Source organism: Phasianus colchicus, chromosome 11, assembly GCF_987193195.1.
Source record: "Phasianus colchicus chromosome 11, bPhaCol1.hap1.1, whole genome shotgun sequence".
In the NCBI taxonomy this organism is placed as follows: Eukaryota; Metazoa; Chordata; class Aves; order Galliformes; family Phasianidae; genus Phasianus; species Phasianus colchicus.
In genome coordinates this window covers 18060033-18072746 of record NC_143446.1, presented here as the reverse complement: position 1 = coordinate 18072746, position 12714 = coordinate 18060033, and the positions used below count along the sequence as shown (strand labels likewise).

Sequence of the window (12714 nt, the reverse complement as noted above, 5' to 3'; positions counted from 1 at the left end):
TACTTTTGGACGTTTGAATGGCTAAATTCATTAGGCACTCAGCTCTCCCTGACTGCTTGCCTACCTCCTTTATGTCCCTTTGAAATTCGCTACCTTAATGCAACACTGCCAGTACAAAATAAATTATTCATCTGACTTATTAAGTACATTTCCTGAAAGGTTCTCCAACTTGGATGAATGTTGGAAAATATATTTTTCTATAACGATAATACAGCCATAACATTTTGACATAAAGTATCCTTTCCCACATTATCAGATCTCAAGGACCGTAAAGGATTGCACTTATGTACTCTATTCAAAATGTTCTGAATGAAACAATTCTTCCAGCCTGACTCTAAAAGGTATCAAAGTGCTATATGAGATCCAAGGATGCATCAGTTTAAAAGGACCACAAAACTTTGTGTACAGAAATATTGTGTTTGATGGGCCATAAGGGATAAATTGAGGGGTCTGAACCATCATAGATCATAACAGGAGACACACAGCTTTCACTGGCAGCAGATGCATGCGAGGCACATTTTAGTGTCTATTACAACACTTTCTCTTTCATGCTCATAACTTTCTAGAGAAATTTGCCATGCCTGGTGCTACTGCAAAGGCAAACCATTTATGAAAGATCCATATCAAAATCTATTAATCCATTGACAATACAGTTCTGAGGATGTTGGCAATGCAATATATGTACGGACCTATTCACTTCCTCACACACCCCTTCCTCCTACACAAAGCCAGACTCTTAGAAATGAAGGTAAGTTGCCCCATGGTTCTCTTTACTTTGTTCTAGTTCCTCCCTAGGCCTCTTCACTCCTCTTCAAGCACAAGGAGATTATCTGGCTTGAGATTTCCTTTTTTCCCCCTCTCCTCTTTTTTTCTTTTTCCAACAATTACAACTTGTACTTTATGTTCTCCAGGATTTCACTTTGAAGTGGATTTCCCAGGCACCAGAGGTCTTCAAGGGGGAATAAATGAAAGCGTGTCTATTTCTTCCGAGCACCACTCAAGACATTTGTGTGCTGATGCTGAGTGATCAACTCCAAGCACCGTGAGCTGGGCACGACATGTTTAATATTGAAGGATATATATTGAAGGATATTGAAGGTTGGGTGGCCAACGCTGCTGCAATGAGGCAGGAGGACAGGTGTGCATGGCCCTGAGCAGTAGGGCTGCTAACTGTAGGGCTGGACTTAAAGCAAGTGGGGAAGAAATAATCAACGTCAAAACACATTGCAAGGAACTTATTCCGAGGGTCCTTATGTTATAATTCCATAATAACCACTCCCCCTTGCAGATGGATCTTCCTCCAGCTCTGCACCGTTTCAAACTCCCAGCAACATCAAAAGCCAACTGCAGTATATTACAACTGAAAAATTACACCTTATACATTTATTTCCATAGACAGGTTTGCACTGAAATAACTGTGCTGTTTGTAATGCTCATATATTCAAGAATCATTCGACAACTAATGTAATTTTATATTCACAGCTGGGCTTTAATAAAGTCTAAAGCATACTTCAAATTTACACACAGGTTGGCTGACCCATAAGACTGAGATGCCAAAGTCTTTACAGGAAGTCAGAAAAAATGAGACATCACGGGTCTGGCAGCGCTAGCTACTATGAGAAAATATCAGAGCAATCTAATATGGGTTTTATGCTGGAATGACTTAAGAATCAAGTTTGGACTGTGGAGTTCATCTTTTCCTCAAAATACACTCCTCACTTTGAAATTATTCCCCATTTGGGATATCATCGTGCAAACTAAGTATCACAAATGGGGATTGGGCTCTCAAGTAGAAAATTGAACCACGTAATAAGACAAAAGAAAAAGCTGTATGTCTTCACACATCATGAAACCGATAAAATACGAGAACAAATTTTGCAATGATATTCACAGATGTGTTTTTAAATGTAATTTTTCCTGGAGATACCAGCTGCTATTTAGATAACCAGTTCAAAAGAAATAGTCTAGCTTATTTTTATGCATCCATAAAGCTCCTTCCACTAAATGTTCAGTGAAGTATCAGACAGTAAACTCTGAAAAACAGAACCATAAAACTAAAAAGTAAACATGGGAAGAATATACAGTCTTTTTAAGGAGATACCTTAAAATAAAATTCTGCCTCTTTTGAACCACTCTGATAAGTGTATTTATTTCTGTGCAGTACAGAACATGAAAAAACATAAGATACAGAAAATCTATGGATATTAAAAGTACGCAGCGAGTTCAATCTCCAGTGTGATTTAGGTGATGTTCATAAGTAAAAACTGAACAGCCATTAGATTTAGAAAGGTCTGTTAAAAAATAAAAATTTTTACTGATTAAAAAATAAAAATTTGCTGTCCTAACCAAAGGCACTGCTTGATATCAAATGCAGAAACAAGGCAGAATCCATGGGCAACTAACTGCTTGTATTTAACTTTGGGATTCCTGTGATATCAACAGGGGGAACTGTAATTATGTGAGCTGCACTATATAGGGTACAAAAGAGCAACGCAAAGCACATCAAAATGAAAAGGCTAGGAAAGCTTGTCATATTTTTCAAAATTAATTAGACCCAAGCATTATACAGTGTAATTGCTCACTGGCATAACTTTCCAACAAGCACAGAAAAGAATCAAATGTTCCCCGTAAATGGATATAATAGAGAAATGTAATATTTTACGGAATTACTTTCATTAATTTAAGCTCAAGCAATCACAAGTCTGATATAACTTCCATTTCTGTAAAACAAAGAGAATTACTAGAGGTTCTCAATCAAAAGCTGCTTTCAAATGAAACACTGTGGGGTCATTTTCCTCTTTCATGACATTCCCTCAGTAAGCTGCTTAAACAAACTTAATAGTGAAATGCATCTGTAGCAAACATCGCTCATATTAAAATCCAGTGGGACATAAATGCAGATATTACTTTAGACCTTCCCAATGGTCGTGATTTGAAGTGCAGAATAACTGCTAGCTATTCAAATACGAGGGATGGCAAAATTGGTCTGTTTATTTCATTTTTTGCAATTGATCCAAAGCCAGCGCAGACATTAGGTATGCAAGAAGGAGATGACAAGATCGTGGCCTTTTCATGTCCAAGTGATACAACCCCGTGCTCAAAAAGAAAGATTAATTTCAGATAGGCAGCCTGAAGTGCAGATGTTCATCAGAGCCTCTGAACTATTTTCTGCTATCTGAAGAGCCCAGGTCTCATGCACGGTGTAAGCAATTACAACACGGAGCGGAACAGATGAGCAACACCAAAATTTCTTCCAGAGAGACAGCTTATCGCCCTCTCCCGCGGGCCCAGGTCTTCCTTGCTCTGAAAATTGAGTGAGGATCAAACAGATCTGGCAGTTCTCAGTTTAAGCTGCCTGGATTTTACCAGACAGTCGGGTTGAGGCTGATGAGGCCATAAAAATGGATTTAGGCTTTAGTACAGGATCTAAATCATCAAAGTAAGATGATGGGAAGTGCTGATCTTGGTGTTCAATCCTGCTCCAAAAAAAAAAAAAATTAACTTTTTAAAGGCAGAATTCATATTCAGTCCCATACAGCAGCCAGCTCATTTTCATACATTCACAGAGGCACAAAGGCACTCTGCTAGCCTGAAAGGAGAACGCACACACAAGTCTGAGCCAACCCTAACCTGTGTTTCCTGATATCCAGACAGGTGCAGATCAGAACTGACGGTAAGACAGCACTCCACATATCACCATTATATATTTTATACTATTTACCAGCAGACAACTTATTGTGAGGTTTTGCCAGGCACCTCTGCAGCCCTGTAGCTCGACCTCAACCCCAAACACCTCACGTTGGCAGTTCTGCCACTGTTGTCTGGCTTTCTGCTTTCAGTGCAGTATAAATTGCCTTGCGTATTTAGATTTCTAATCAATGTGGGGAAAATGTTGTGCAGTTACACAATTTATGGGGCTTTCTGTAATGGGAAAAGCAAATTACACAATTTAATTAAATTTTAGTGCTGTCAAAGCTGACCTATAGCATTAATTTATTTCTAGGTACTCCAAACCAAAGCCAAACATCCAGCAGTAGAACTACATTTCCCTTGCAAAACCTCATTATACTTCTGAATTGTGTCATAAACTCAAACTTCATGATGACTAGTCCTATTTTCACTTGTACTTAAAGAAGGACCCAATCTAACTATGGGTCATCTTCAAATGCTTCTGTTTAGTAACATTTTCATTACATGATCAATAAGTAACTCTAACATGGAAATGTTAGTAAACATTTCTTAGATGAAATGAAGTATCTTAGTCAGAAAAGATATCCAAGTGTCAAAGATACTCATAGCAGGGAAAAATTGAAGTGCTGAATGGCTTTGCAAAGCAGTCCAAACAATCAGTCTTTTGCAAATAACTTATTCTAGACTTTCAGCTTAAAAGCTGAAGTCCTACTTCTCTTGACTTTTCTAGCTCTCTGAGAAGTAAATACCAACTCCCCATCTTTTGGAGTTGACTTTTGACTCTGACAAGCAATGTAAATTTAACAGCCCATACCAGCATGAATCTAAATAGAAATGCATAAAAGGCAGCTGAGACGAGGAGGAGGTGTTGATCAGAAGCCTAACATTTTTAACGTTGCACAACTCATTTTTCAGCTGAATTTTTATTTTCTACAATTTAATGGTATAGTAGACATAAATCTAGCCCAAGTCTAGCTTTGGACATTCACAGCCACCAGAGTAGAATAAATTTATAACAGAAACTGACTTTAACAGCCTTCTTTTCCAGAAGCTCAAAGCATTCTTTACCTGTTTGCAAACTTCATAAAGTTTGCAGTACCTGGGAGATTAATTTTTTTTTTTCTTTAAAAATAAAATAAAATTTAAAAAAAAGAACAAAAAAAACCCAGGAACAAACACTAAGCAACGAGGAACAGTAATTTCTTCCATCTTGGACTGGACTTCCTGCTCTGCATTGGTGGTACATTAAGAGTAACACTGATGCCATGTTACTTAAGGATGTTTCCAAGAACTTTGCTTCCAAAATCACATTGAGCAGCAATCATTTTCTTTGGAGGAACAGAAGCACATCTGAGTCTCTTTGGGACATTTTGGCAGACCCTGTGGATGGTACCTTGAAAAACACGTGTTGTGTAGGTGGCTTTGTGGGTACAAGCACGAGCTCTTCCAAGGGGACCAGAGCAAGTAGCTCTTCCTTCCCATCCTCTGTAAATCAGTGCTGGAAGTGCATTTCCACTTGATCTAGATGAAGACTTCACCTACAGGCACATGGAATGCTTCCCTCAATACCTGTTAGCAAATGTACTAGCACAATGAATGCAATGACACAGGATTACTGCACACTTTCTGCTCAAATATTGTAATTTTCCTATGACTCAACTGAAAACTTTAATGACAGACGTCTCTCTTTCAGCAGAACTGCTGCAATCTCATCCCTTACCTTTTTCTCCCTCTTTTTTTGCTCAGGATGCTGACACCGTGGCTTCTGAGTGTGAGAAGAAGGGAAGACATCCATCCTTGGTTCATACCTTCAGAGTATGATCAGAAGCCCAGTTGAAAGTACATCTATAAACATTTCCCTTAAATGCCTTATAATTCTTAAAGCCTTTATTAATTCTTGGGCCTGAATCGTGCGATGCAGTGATGTCCATGCAGTGCTTTCCAAAAGCACTGCTGCTGTTGGTAAATCTCAGCACATTGACTTTCCAGCACTTACAGGGAATAACTGAATCTGCAGACCGCAATGCTGAGCTCACCTGACATTTGTTCTGCCATGGTCCCGTTCTGCTCTTAGTGACATGGGCACAGGTCCCACCGAACTGCAGCAGCAGATTTAACAGAGGGCAGGATCTTTGTAGAGTTAATCCATTAATAGACTACATGCTGTCAGCTTTGCAGCCACTCCAAGTCAATCAATTCTTATAATGAATCAGAAACTGGAAAGGCAGAATGCATTTATCTTTAGTTTTAGATAATTTTAGAGACTTTTTTTGGACACAGAAGATGGATCAGAATCAGTTTTCAAGTTAACTTTTTGAGTCCAATCACTTAAGTACACAAAAATTAAAAAGTCTTCCAGTAGACCCAGGGCTCAAATCAGCAGGTAGCATCCTCCTGTGCAAATGAGAGCATTATGCCCTAAGGGATGGGGGCAGATCTGAAGATGTTTGTGAAAAAGAAACTTCTTGATGTGAAAAAATAAAAGAAATCAAGAGAAATTTCTCAAGGGCATTATTGGAGCTCAGGTATCCCACCTGAACACTTTCTCAGCTGGATGTGAAATAAAAGAATGATTGATTAGACGTCTTCGTTAATGCCAAAAGAAGCAGCTGAACAAATCTTACTGAAATAGAACACCACATCCCATACAAGCAGAGGTTCTGCTGACAGGGAGAGAATGGCACTGTGCACGCGGTGGGGGGTTTCTCTATGCGAGCAGTGCTTGCTGTGATGGAGCAGCAGGGAGCTCAGCAGGGCTGGTCCTGGGTACAGGAAGGAAGGAGCAGCTTTCAAACTCTACTCCTGGCAGATTACATCCCCTCAAACTGCCTAGGAATTAAATAAAAAACGAACTAAAAAATAGCAAATAAACCAAAATAATAGCTTAAAAATCCAATGAGAACAACATTAAAGTAATAAAATTAAAATAAAACAGTCTCTTATTTTCAATACTATCCGAATATTCAAGTCTGACTTGGTTTTAAGGAAAAAGCTGTGCTCCCCAAAAGCTGAGCACACCAGAACTGACTCAGTGCCTGATGCAGGTGCTAGCAGGCCCTAGTCAATTAATCAGCTTCACATCTATCAATGCATACTTGGAAAACAATTCATTATGAATCATTTATCTATTATACAATTATTTATGGAAATTCTTCCCAAACCAGGAAATAAATAGTATTTTTTAAATAATTGTGAGATCATCATTCAGATATTTCTCCCCTCTTTGGCTTTGTGTGCTTTGCAGCATAAGCCTTGCTGCCCACTGGGGAACACTTCTCTTTGCTGACCCATGAAATATGACAGAAAATGGCACAAGTCACCATGTTACATGAATTCAAACAATTCTATATTGCATCAGTCTGAAAGACACAATCTCACTCTACAGTTCACCCATCCTCACATAAACTAGTTCTAATTTTGCTTCTCACATTCTTGTCAGCAATTTCTAATATCTGAGACACTCCTGGAAAGCAGACATAAAAACAAGTGTGTCCAAAGCAAATCGATTTCAATATTAAAAGGAAATATTAACTCAGTTTTCCTGAGCAATATCTACCAATGTGATGAGCTATGCAACGGGAGGTGAATTATGAAGTTTTCCATAGAATAATTATGTACACACCCACATGTATGTATACATAAGTGTATATAGATGAGAGGATATATGTTTGTATTTATCTCTATCTATCTCTATATATCCCCTGTTGTCATAGCCCTGAAGCTGAAGAGGAGCCTTCCATAAAACCCCATTATGGAGCTGGTTTACCTGCTTTTAAGGTGATTAATATTTGGTATGGGCAACATCTGGGTACATTATTAGTATTACCATACATCAACAGATAAGATGAGGAGGATTTTTCCCAAAATTTCCCAATATTCCGGGAAGCATAATATTTGTTATAAATAGATGTGTAGCTATGGTATATGCAGTCTTCATTTGATGCAGCTGCATAATACCTTTCCTTTGAAGTATTCTATGGATTTTTATCTGTGTATATCCTACTAAATTTAAACAGCATCAATAGTTTGATTTTGATATATTTATTTTCCCATTTAAAATCAGGTTCCTAAATTTCGATAATCTATTTGACTTCCTCTTTGTCAAGTTTGTCCCCAATTAATAGGACACTTCAGACTTGCAAAACACAATCATATGCTAACAAACCTGGGTCTTTCTGTCGCAACATCAATTAGAGAAAGTATTTCTCTATCAAAAAATAAATATGTATGTTCCTCAGTTCTTTTTGCAAAGCAATCTAATCAGAGTTGCTAGCAGTTTCAAAAGAAAAGTACCTTGAACGTTCAAGAACAAAGGAAAACAGATAACTATATGGAAATTGTAGAAAAAAAGTGTAAAGACTTCGCCTTGTTACGAAGTTCAACTCTTCTAAAAATTTTCAGTTCACTTTCCCTACAGACAATGTTTTGAGATTCTTTGTTAAAACCTCGTAATGTGAGAGCTGGTGCCAGATTCCTAACACAGATGTTTTGCTTGGAACCAACCACAGAAGCTGCACCTGACACCCTTGTTTGAGGGCCTGGGACCATATGCAGAATGCAATCTGTTGCCAAGCCACAATGAGCCAAAAATATGGAAAACGAATGATTTCAATGGAATAGGTCAGCCTGCAACAGCCCTAAACAGAATCATGGAATCATTAAGCTTGGAAAAGATATCTAAGATCCCCACCATGCCCACTATGCCACATCCCCACGATTCTTGAACACCTGCAGGAACGTTGACTCCATCACCTCCCTGAGCAGCTTGTGCCAATGCCACACTGCTCTTTTAGAGAAGAAATGTTCTGTACCAGGCCCAGTTGCTATGAACTATTCAATGCACCAAACAAACATAGCTTGAATTAACATAACCCACAGCATTAATAATGGTATTCCTCACAACACCACTACCTGGTGACAATAGGGTCATTTTCCATCAGCATTTCAGGAACCCTTCTGCTTATCTGAATTTTAAATTGTCATTCATCCATTCAACAAGCACCACCTTCAACATTAATATCTGTCTTATACAAGAATGTGAAAAATACCTCTGAGGGATAAAATAAGGACATTCTGTCTTGTTCATTTATCATAAAAGAATCTTGATGGTTGAGGCCATGGTGCCTAAATACTTTCGAGAGGTGAAAAAGGCTGTGGGTGTCTTTGGTGCAGAAAACACAGGGTTGGAAGCTTGGAGTCACACAAATCCAAAGCAGGAATTACACACAATTATAAAAATGCAGACTAGTTGGAATAAACCACCAGGTTCACTTTTGTATGTAGAGTGGAATGAGATGAATATAACTGAACAGGTGACTGAATTTGGGCCACCAAAGTCCAGCTGAAGTTTCACAAGGAAGAAAACAGCAGGTTTTTGTTTCACTTCCATTTGTGGAATATTTCCCTTAAATTTGGTGACAGTTCCCAGAGCAAGTCCCCTGAAATCATAACTTCAGATGCAATAGTGAACAACGAATATAGGAAAATAATCTCATCTCAAAATATTCTCTCTCCAGAAAAAAATGGAGCAATTACTGTTGTATTAAATATTCTCTGCAAAGGTGACCTTCACAATTCCTGATGATTCTCTCCATTCACCTCACTGCATGCGCTGAAGTCTAATAAACGTACAAAAATAGGTATAAAGGATAGGGTAAAGGAAATAAGAAATATCTCCTCAACACAGGAATCCCTAAAGCTGCTGAAGAAAATCAGTTGTCATAGAAAATATCTTTCACAGGAAGCTTTGAAAGACATCTTTTTTTCTAAGCTCAGCATTTGGTCTCATCAGTTTCCACCCACCCACAATCTTTATCATTATCTCTATTTCTACAGTGTCATTTAACACAAAGAACACTTCCGAGCATTTCAGCTGAAGAATAATTTTTCCCATTTTTTGCTTGTTTGCAGTGACTTTCACATAACTCTGGAATAATACACCCAGCCCATGAACATGGTGTAAAATGCAGCTTTGGAAAGCAGGCAACAGCCTGAGACAAATTCTGCTCTTAAATCCCATGTATATTACAGACTTTTTACACGATTCAGACAGCAAAACAGAGCTGATGAGAAATATACAAACATGTCTATGCTATGTCTAAAGCAGATAGCAAAACAAAACTCTGCATTATGCATTGACTTGTGGCCTGTGAGCACCACCTAGGAAGCAGTACATCAAGACAAGAAATTTTCCTGAACCCCATTCCAAACTCGTGGCTCAGTAATAGAATAGGTCACATATCTGAACTGGGATGGATGTGTCCTAAGCTGTCCTGTCCCTTCTGCAGGGGATTCTATTACAATGGAATAAAGACATAAATAGAGAGCAATAGCAGTGCTGTTGATCACCATTTTGTCGTAAAAATCATGAACATAGATTTCTATCCTGTGTGTGATCTTTTTTTGGTGGGAGAAGCTTTATATGTTATCGTATCAACTTTTTCTTCACCTCTCTTTTCCAGAAAAAATATCCTCTGGCTGAGTGATTGCATTACCACACATATTGAGAATACACATTCACTTTGACCGTGCTGGGGCAGGAGCAAAACCATAGAATTTAGCAACCCTAAAAATAAAGCAAACTGAAACCCTGCTTAGCACCAGCAGTTACAATTAACCAGCCTGAAAGAAGCAGCCTTGTCTCAGAATTATCTGAAGCCATTCAACATTTTATATCACTGATCCAAGACATCAAATTTTAGTCTTTCCATTACAGCTTCTGCATAACATTCATGTGCCCTGTGTTTATGATTCTCCTCTGAACAGATGTTTTGCAAATCATAAATTAAAACATAGCTTTATTGCCTCTCATTTCTCTGACGTTATTGGCCTTGTCATGGGTCCCAGACACAGAATTTTATGGCATGTACTAAGTCCCTGTTGGTTATTTGTTACACATAACTTCAGCTTAATAGCTTTGTCACCAATAACTTTTTTTTTTAAAAAACAAATTACAAAATTTCCCAGGGCTTGCACCTGGAAAGCTAATTTCCTAGCTGTTCTGGATATCAGCAAAGTTCTCATTTGAATGCTTCTTACTTGTGCCCATATTTTAGATTTCACTTTCATGAAAAAATTTGCTTTTCTGAGGACCACAGCCTGTCTTCTTCCAAACTACCTGTCAGGTTCTCACTGAGTCTGCTTACTGCTTTCAATGCATTACATACATATTTCTCCCTATTAATACAACATCAAGTGAAATGTTTGAACTGAATCTCCTTGATTTAAGCAGCTATACAGGTTTCAGTATGTTCTTCCAGTTCAACTCAACTGCTTTATGCTGTAGAGATATGCCAGCAGCTGAAGACCAGCCAGTGTCTTCAGACATTACTCAGCTGGTACTGATTCTGAATCAAAAAATTGTGCATGCACATATGCACAGACAGTTAAATTATTTGGTGTCTATCAACATTTTTTTCTTAGCTACGAGCTTTCAAAAAAAGCAGCCATTGAATTTGTACTGAACCTAGTCTCTCATGTAAATTGTCATTTCAATGAGCCATTGCTTGTGCAGGAACAAAGCGTAAAACACAGGGAAGGAGTGAAAGTGGTTGGTTTTGAGAGCAAATTCTTTGTAGGAGAGAGATATCCCTTCCTCTGATTTCTTCTTTACGCTACTTTCCTTCAGCAGAAAAATATTTATCATAGAGAACTGCTAAAAGTTTTCTACAACTAGTTGTGCAAGCTCTGCTTAATGTAAATAACTCACTCTACTTTTCACACACATCTCGATAGGAATCTCTACAGTGAAAACAGCACTTCAGCTTCAAGTATATTAGCTTACTTGATCTAACTCGAATAACAGGTCAAGAATGAACACAAGAGGGAGAACAAGCCACACATTTGCAATGTTTGCAGCATCACATCTGCAGCAGGCTGAGGTAATCCATGAGGTATGCTACAAAAAGCAAGGTTGAGGCTGTATAAATTCAGATGATCAAGCCAAGTAGAGGCATTTTGTTTTTTGTTTCCAATTCCTATTTGATTCTGAAACTAGGAGGGATTGATCCTTATCCTTCTTGCATTTAAATCAGACGTATCTCTCTAAAACTGAGATTTTACTCAGAAGTTCCTCAGCCAACTAGCATAAAAAGAAAAAAAAAAAAGATGTGGTCTTCAAATGCATCTTAAATTAACAACTCGAGTTCTTATTTTATAAAACACATGTCCAGATTATGACTGGAAGTAAACCAGACACAAATTTATTGTGAAGTCATACCTTCTGATGTCAGGAAGGTTCAGCTACTGTAACTGAATTTTCAAATTGCACTGTTCTGATCTGAACCAGAACTGTGTGCAAGCAGAACCTCTCAAAGGCATGATCATCCTAAAAGTATTTGCTGTAGCTTATCTTTTACATTTCCATGCAGTCACACAGAGGTGCACAGTATTAACTCAGTCCTTCCCAAGCATCAGCGCACTCAGATGAAGATGAACTGGACATCACTAAGATAACTCTTGAAAGTTATGCTTAGCTACAAAGTGTCTACACAGTACAGTTCTACTATTCCTAGGCTCATTAGCTTATTCTAGGGCTGTTTTATAACCACATGCGTTACTATCTTTCAAAAATTATATTATTGCAAAAACCACAAATGAATTGAAATTAAAAATGACACGCCAAACCAGAAAGTAGTATCAGCTCTGCAGCCATTATGTTAATAAGATTGAAATTCAAGGCCATTCTGCCATGGCATTAATATTGCTTGGTCTTCATTTCCGGTGTGATTGGTCCCTGACCAAGAAAGATTTTTATTATGAGAGCTTTAATTATGATATAAAATAAATATAAGAGAGCTTATCTTAGCCTAGTCAATGACTACCATATTTCACTGGTTAAGTGTAGGCAAAAGTCTTATTTATTTGACCTAGCTCATTTCTACTTATCCAAGATACTAATTTTATTATCCTCTAAAGTGCTTTGGGATGCACTGCATGAAGGGCATAACGCAAGTTTGATTTTGATTGATTACGTGTTAATTTGCATAATCCCCATAATGCAAATCAGTAAAATTTTCATTGGAG

General features: G+C 38.0%; 1 long non-coding RNA gene across 1 annotated transcript in view; it reads right to left on the bottom strand.

Moving 5' to 3' along the window:
* Positions 1-1510: 1510 nt before the first annotated feature.
* LOC116236882 (uncharacterized) overlaps positions 1511-12714 on the bottom strand; it is a 30367-nt gene continuing 19163 nt past the window's right edge. Inside the window, exons 2-3 of the long non-coding RNA XR_004168637.2 lie at positions 5411-5498; positions 1511-3476 (exon numbers count right to left, since the gene is read on the bottom strand). This is a non-coding gene — a long non-coding RNA (uncharacterized LOC116236882). The remainder of the gene's footprint in view (positions 3477-5410; positions 5499-12714) is intronic.